The sequence below is a fragment of the Acipenser ruthenus genome, chromosome 28, assembly GCF_902713425.1.
Source record: "Acipenser ruthenus chromosome 28, fAciRut3.2 maternal haplotype, whole genome shotgun sequence".
Classification (NCBI taxonomy): domain Eukaryota; kingdom Metazoa; phylum Chordata; class Actinopteri; order Acipenseriformes; family Acipenseridae; genus Acipenser; species Acipenser ruthenus.
This window is the reverse complement of record NC_081216.1, coordinates 9647369-9655806: the sequence shown is the minus strand read 5'-3', so window position 1 is coordinate 9655806 and position 8438 is coordinate 9647369. Positions and strand designations below refer to the sequence as shown.

Sequence of the window (8438 nt, the reverse complement as noted above, 5' to 3'; positions counted from 1 at the left end):
TGCTGTAGCACCACCATGTGGCAAAAACAGGGAAGTGCCTCAGGGTTCACAGAACATTAAAAAAAGGTGGCATTCTCTCCAGGGTTGATGTACAAATGAATTCTTTAGAACATAGACTTTGCCCTCCCTTGATTTTAAGGAGTTATAGCTAAAAAAATAATTCATAGCATTGCATGTGCTACGTAGGTTTCAAACGCGCAGCATTGAAGGAAACCTCTGTTTTCAATGTGGATGTTTTCACACATACTCTGTTATATACTGGTTCCTCTCTGTAGACAACGTGTTACAACACAATGGCACAGTAACACAGCTGCAGTACCAAGTCAAAGAATATATCTGTGCATGTGCAAGGCCAGTTTATGACTGTGATAAAATGCAAATACTGATCAGGGAAATGCGAAAAAGAAATAAAATGATATGTGAAGCAGGGGCTACTGTACTGAAAAAGCTGTGGCCATACAAATATAGCACTTCACACAGCCACTAGAGGGCTGAAATATACGGTACCTTCTGCTATAATAATGCATTTCACTGCAGAGATTTTTATAACAGGGAAATTCGAAAACTCACAAATGATTAGATTTATGATTACCTATGTTGCTTTTTGTTGGTATTAGAAGCCACATTTCTGTTGGATTTAACCAGAAAGTATTAATGCTTCATATTATTAAACCCAACAATGACGTTTATGATCATAGGACTGCATCATTTTTTATGTCAATTATAATGATAAAACAAATATTTAGAACTGTTAGAAAATACGAGATTTCCCACAAAGAACAGACAAAACAAACGTAACAGTTCCTCTCTGATAACATAAGCGTGTTCACTCAAAAAAAAGCTTCCGCAAGCGTTTCCGGGTGGGACGTTTTTTTTATTATTATTTTACTGAACATGGTAACCGGAAGCTGTAAATGGCACTGGACCTGCGTTTGTTGTTGGTAAAAGTAAGTATATTTCTACACAATCGAGGTTTTTAAAACAAGAGTAACTGTTTGTTCCGAGTTTTCATCTTATTGCAAAAGCATTGCAGAGAAGCGTTTTCGTTTTCGGAAAATAGAAAGAATATATGATTACATTATATATGAATATATCATGTATATTTGTATATACATAACACGGTGCATAAATGACCCGTTGTATTGTGTGTAATGATTGCTGAAAAAAAATCATTGTTAGTGTAACTCAATTTGTATAATTGAATGTAATATTTTAACCCTTACAAAAAGTCAAATACTACTGCACTATAATATTGGGAGCAGTAAACTACGATGCAGTGGCAATATACGTAGACATTATTTTAATGTAAGGCAAATTATATATGTATATATATATATATATATATATATATATATATATATATATTAGTGTGTGTGTATAATACATATATTTAAAACATATATACTGTTTGTTTTTTTCATTTTAAAAGATCTGAATTAATTAAAGAGTAAATATGGTCCATTGTGGCTTAATAAGATCAAATTAAAACATGGAATGGATTACACTAGTGCTAAGGAGCAGGAGTCTTTTTTCCAGCCCTGAAACAAGTCCAGTAAAATAAAACTCTATTCCTCAGATTGAAATCCTTGCTGTGTGTCCACCTGGATTCCATTCATAACCAACTGACAGCTGACTGAAGCAAACACAAACACATACACACAGTTACAGCTGACTGAAACAAACACATACACACAGTTACAGCTGACTGAAACAAACACATACACACAGTTACAGCTGACTGAAACAAACACATACACACAGTTACAGCTGACTGAAACAAACACATACACACAGTTACAGCTGACTGAAACAAACACATACACACAGTTACAGCTGACTGAAACAAACACATACACACAGTTACAGCTGACTGAAACAAACACATACACACAGTTACAGCTAACTGAAACAAACACATACACACAGTTACAGCTGACTGAAACAAACACACACACAGTTACAGCTGACTGAAACACACACATACACACAGTTACAGCTGACTGAAACAAACACACACACACAGTTACAGCTGACTGAAACAAACACACATACACAGTTACAGCTGACTGAAACAAACACACATACACAGTTACAGCTGACTGAAACAAATACACACAGTTACAGCTGACTGAAACAAACATACACATACACACAGTTACCACATTCATCCATTCTGCTGAATACAGAATACTTGTAGATAACATGAACGGCTATTTAAAAAACAGTTCTGGTTTCTGCGTGTTTAATGCTAAAGAATCTCACATTCCTAGTCCGCTGTTCTCTAACCCTGTGTGATCGATTCCATGCTGGTGCGTTCATGTCTTCAAACAGCGATGGTTCTAGAAGTTTTCTCCTGTCTGTCTGTTTGCTGATCCGTCTTGTATCCAAACCCAGATTCACGTTGGGACGGGTGCAGGAGAGCACCTGCCCAGCCTGCAGTGTCCACATAAATCAAGTTAAAAAGGCAGAAAGATTCTACAACCCAAAGGGGGAGGTGGATGATGAAACAGTATCAGTGTCTTCCCATTCAGATGGAACCTCATTAACAGCCTGCTTGTTTGTTTCCAGGCACAGTAGAGTTCCTGTGCAGATGGCTGCCCTAGCTGTCTGAGGGCTGGGTCTCCGATACCAGCAGCAGCTCCTGCCCTGTATGCTGCTGGGGAACCACCTCTCGTCTCACACCCTCTCTCTTGGCTGGGACCCGTCTCTCCTGGCCGGGCTGGACCCAGCATCGCCGCTCCCTGCACTGCAGCCCCCTTGCTCTGGCTGGACACATCAAGTGGTCCAAAGTGAAGCACATCAAGGGACCCAAGGACTCGGCCAGGAGCCGCGTGTTCATGAATCTCGCCATGATGCTCCGACATGCTGTGCGAGGTCAAGGAGCCTTTGTAATGAAGGCATTGCTTAATGAATTGCATTGTTGTTGTTTAGGAAATGAGTTTTGTTTCTGCATAGTCTTGATGGAAAGTTTTGTGTCCCTTCAGATTTTGTTGCTGTTTTTTCGAACTCTAAATGTCTCCTTTTGGCACTTTGATCTTTCAGTATCGATGCTGGGACTGTGTTTTTAAATGCCTGCTCTCGTCTCTGATCCCCTGCCTTGTGTTCTCATGTTTTAAGCAGTATAGAAAGATAAGAGGTTGGACATTCAAACAGTAAATAAAGGTGAAATTACAATGTTTTACCACCAGGTGTCACTCATTACACAGCAAGTGAAAAACAGAAATTTTTAAACAATTAAACCCTCTCTTACTAACTTCCAACATCAGCTAGCTAAGTTACTTCCAAACAGTATCATCCATCACAAACATGGTCTTGTCTTGTTTTCTGTTTCTCTCTTGTGCGTCTGTGCAGAAGGAGGAGCGAACCCAGACTTCAACACCCAGCTGGGAAACATCATTGAGCAGTGCCAAGGTGCGAACATGCCCAAAGCATCCATCAAGGCTGCGATGAAGGGAGCGGTGAGTGGACTGGCTTGCTGGGCTTCCAGCAGCCGAATCTCAGTCAGGGGGATTGATGCTTTTTAAAAGAACACACACTCACACTCTTTCACACACATACACTCACACTCTCTCTCACACACACACACTCTCACACACACACACACTCAGACTCACACACACTCACACTCACACACATTCAGACTCGTACTCACACACATACATACACTCACTCTCACACACACACTCACTCACACACACTCACACACACACACACACACTCAGACTCTCACATACACTCACACACATTCAGACTCGCGCACACTCGTACTCACACACTCTCACTCACACACACACACACACACACACACACACACACACACACTCAGACTCTCACACACACTCACACACATTCAGACTCACGCACACTCTCACTCACACACACACACACACTCACACACACTCAGACTCACACACACTCGCACTCACATTCAGACTCACACGCACACACTCACACTCGTACTTACACACACTCACACTCTCACACACACTCACTAACTCACACTCTCACACACACACTCACTCACACACTCACACAGACACACACACAGTTTATAATAGCAACAACCCCTCTGTGTGCATTAGCTGTTGGATTACTGACTGGCATTGGCCAGGGGACCGGTTCTGCTGTCATGGTCGGTTATCCAGCAGGTAGCATCTGGAAGGATTTGGTCATTTCAGGTCAAGTCGCTTAGTTTTATATAAACTATACTGGATATATAACTATGAACCCACCTGCTGAATAACAACAGTCAGTCCCTTTTGCTCAGGTCATATCTAGAATCTAGTCGACAGGCTTTTATATGAAGAGTCATCACTCAAACTAAAAAACTCCCAGTGCTGGTTGTTACACCTTCGAAGTTTCAAATCAATACAGCAAGTAATCCCAGAGATACAGATGCAGCCACAGCAAGTATTTGTCAGGCGGATGGTTTCTGAGCAGCTCCCCTGGAACCCGTTCTTGTATTGGGGGTTTCTTCCCTATTTCTGCCTCTGCAGCTTGTGCTCCTGTGCTGCCCTTTTAGCCACTGGCTGCTAGTAGGTTCATAACGTTGATGTCTCTGTAGAACATGCCATAGTGATTGTCTTGAAAATCAATCTATGGGTTCTCTATGGACAGCATTCCCAACCATATCTCAAAGTTACCATCAGACCTGCATAGGGAGCCCTGTTAACCCTGTCCCTGCCTATCTCAAAGTTACTATCAGACCTGCATAGGGAGCCCTGTTAACCCCGTCCCTGCCTCTGTGTTCCAGGACAAGTCCAAGGCCTCTTCGTACGCTCTGTATGAGGCGAGGGGTCCTGGGGGCTCGTCGCTGCTCATCGAGATCCTGACCGACAACAACACACGATCCCACCAGGAGATCAAACACATCCTCAACAAGAATGGGTAGGGATCTGCTGGGCTGGACAAAAGCATCACCAATCTTCATCACAGTTTTTAAAAGCTGCTGTCAGTGCTGTAACTCAAACTGATCAGACAGTGTGTGGATCCAAGCATTGTGCCCCTGTGTGTGACACTGTGCCCCTGTGTGTGACACTGTGCCCCTGTGTGTGTGTGTGTGACATTGTGCCCTTGTGTGTGTGTGTGTGACACTGTGCCCCTGTGTGTGTGTGTGTGTGACACTGTGCCCCTGTGTGTGTGTGTGTGTGTGTGACACTGCCCCTGTGTGTGTGTGTGTGTGTGACACTGTGCCCGTGTGTGTGTGTGTGTGTGACACTGTGGCCCTGTGTGTGTGTGTGACACTGTGCCCCTGTGTGTGTGTGTGTGACACTGTGCCCGTGACATTGTGCCCCTGTGTGTGTGTGTGTGTGTGTGACACTGTGCCCGTGTGTGTGTGTGACACTGTGCCCGTGTGTGTGTGTGACACTGTGCCCGTGTGTGTGTGTGACACTGTGCCCCTGTGTGTGTGTGACACTGTGCCCGTGTGTGTGTGTGTGACACTGTGCCCCTGTGTGTGTGACACTGTGCCTGTGTGTGTGTGTGACACTGTGCCCGTGTGTATGTGTGTGTGACACTGTGCCTGTGTGTGTGTGTGTGTGACACTGTGCCCCTGTGTGTGTGACACTGTGCCCGTGTGTGTGACACTGTGCCCATGTGTGTGACTCTGTGCCCGTGTGTGTGACACTGTGCCCCTGTGTGTGTGTGACACTGTGCCCCTGTGTGTGTGACACTGTGCCCCTGTGTGTGTGTGTGTGACACTGTGCCCCTGTGTGTGTGACACTGTGCCCGTGTGTGTGACACTGTGCCCTTGTGTGTAACGCTGTTCTCTGCCTCCACACAGGGGGGCGCTGAGTGACGGGGCGCGGCACAGTTTCCAGTGGAAGGGGGTGGTGGTGTTGGTGGGGGAGGTGCCGCTGGACCGGGCGCTGGGGCTTGCCATCGAGCCGAGGACGTGAGAGATGGAGGACGAGGAGGAGGAGGAGAGGCCCCTGCTGCAGGTCAGAGCAGAGCAACCATCGCGATATTCACTCCTCCCCTGTCTGTCTGTCTGTCTGTCTGTACTGATCTACTGCATGGATTGCAACATTCACACGCACTCAAGTTAGCTGAAGTATCTCTCTACAATACTGTGCATCAAACGTTTGTCTGATTTAATTGGTAAGAAACTAAGTAGACAAAGATGTTGGCTCATTGCAGCCGGCATTCTGAATGATGTCTAATTGATGTGTGAGTTTATTTAGTGAATGTTTCTTCTGGGTTCGCACCGTTGGTTTCTCAATGCTTCGTGCAGTCCTGGTCTGTTCCGGTGCCTGTGTTGTGGTGCTGCTCAGCGTGTCTCTGCTCTTGTTTCAGTTTCTCTGCGACGTGACGTCTCTGCGCTCAGTCCGTGAGGCGCTCCAGGCCCTGGGGGTGCAGACGCTGTCTGCGGGGCCCGAGTTTGTGGCCTGCAGCTCGGTGCAGCTCTCTGACTCGGAGCTGGAAGCTGCCTCGAAACTCCTGGAACTGCTCAATGACTGTCATGACGTGATCCGAGTCTACGACAACATCCAGCCCCTTAACTGACACCAGGGCTGGGGCTTGCTGGGACCCTTACACAGTGCCGAGCCAGACAGGGCAAGACAAGCATCAGCAGGGACAATGTTTGCATTCCCTGAAAGTGGTTTTAGCTTCAGGGGCCAAAACTCCCTTGCTGTGCATGTGAAAACTGCTTGCCACATTGTCATACACTCAAGGTTATCAATATAATTTACAGCCTGTTATATCTCAAGAAGCAAAATAAAAATGAAAGGAGTGAAACCCCTGTAAACATACAGACTGTTTTTATAATCAAACGGCGCAGCAGCTTGTGAGGACGTGAAAGCACTATTTGCAGTTCTCTCTGTACAGTAGCACTGTTTGTTAGGATTATTTTCGGCCCCGGTTTAGAAAGTATTAGAGGCCTCGTCTTTGGAGCAGACCAGCTGATTAAGGCTCCAAAAGGGAATTGCTTGGAACAGCAGTAACGGCACGTAGACTTGACAACTGTTTCTGTCAAAACAAATTCATTATGGACTCGCGTATTATATCAGGACCCCCTTTTCATTTTTTTCATCTTCTATTTGATCTGTTTTTATTATTTTTATTGACACAATTATCCCATCCTGAATAAAGCATCCATAAGTCAATGAAACTCTTGGGGGTGAGATGTAGACTAGCTGTCTGTAACACCAGAACTGTAAGTGTGCGGGGCTCGTACACATTGAAAGGTGCTGCAGGGATGCTACATTCAAACTTAAGTTAAGGCCGTTTCATACTGTAAGTTCATCTTTTTTTGTTGTTGTTTGTGTGATACAATGTGCAAAACCCCCAAACCTTCCAGGACGCTCTTGTAAGTGAGATGCTACATCACAAGAGTTTCAAACACTGAAAGTAAATAAAATCATTATAGAACAGTATGTGGGTTTCACCCTCAAGTTGTGTGTGAATCGTCACAGCTTCAGTCCTGTGTGGTGACGTGCTCCACATCCTACCAGCACAATTATTATCAAATCCCTGGAGACAAGCATGCAATGGAGGCAGTCGAGCGCATGTCACACGGCACGTTTCTCCATGTATCTAGAAGCTGCTTATCTAATTGGGATGGTAATTGGTATTAACGTTTAGCATCAGTTTTTGAGAGTTTAAGATTGTGGGGATATTTAAAAGCATCTGAATGTCACACATATATTTTACATGTATCTAGACTGGAGAAGTGCGTATCTAATTTTGATGAAACCTGGTGTATACATTCTTTGGCATATGTTGTTATTATTTATTTATTTTTTAAAATTTGGAATCAGCAATAATTTTTTCTCATTTTCTCCCCAATTTGGAAAGCCCAATTATTTTTATTTCAACCCGGCTCACCGCTGCCCACACGTGTCCACCCTGGGAACTCCCGTCCATGGTCAGCAGTGGAATATCCTGGCTATAGGGTGCATCCTGCACTCCACACGGAGCGCCTTTACCGGATGTGCCACTCGGGAGCCCCCTCGGCATACATTATTGAGAGTAACACCAGCTGCATGTATATGCGGTCACAGATTTGTTTCACTATCTTGGGAATCACTTTTCGTGAGACTGCATTGCTATTTCAAATGATGTGCTACTCTCCTGTCATGCTATACGCTCTGGTTTTGAATATACAGCTGCTGTGGGGGTGGATGTTGCTGACTTGCTTGTTTCTAAGAGCTTCAGCGGAATGCGTTTATCCTTTGATACAGTGTTACTTTCCCAGGGATCTCTGTAGTTTGTCAGATTGGTTTCAACACGCTTAAAAAACTATTATTTTACTCCAACCGCTCTGAGGCAAATAACCAGTTGAAGCAGCTCTCGTGTGTTTCAGTTGGCACTGCTGCAGAGATTCACGATGTATAAGATGCCGTCTGGCATGCGGGCCCTGAGGGCTGCCGCCCCGGGCGGTATTTTGCCGGGTTGCACTGCAGGTCTTGTCAAGCTCTTATGAAAGGTGAACCAAG

At 44.8% G+C, this 8438-nt stretch overlaps 1 pseudogene; it reads left to right on the top strand.

Moving 5' to 3' along the window:
* Window positions 1-822: 822 nt before the first annotated feature.
* LOC117434741 (translational activator of cytochrome c oxidase 1-like) lies at window positions 823-7376 on the top strand (annotated as a pseudogene).
* Window positions 7377-8438: the final 1062 nt, after the last annotated feature.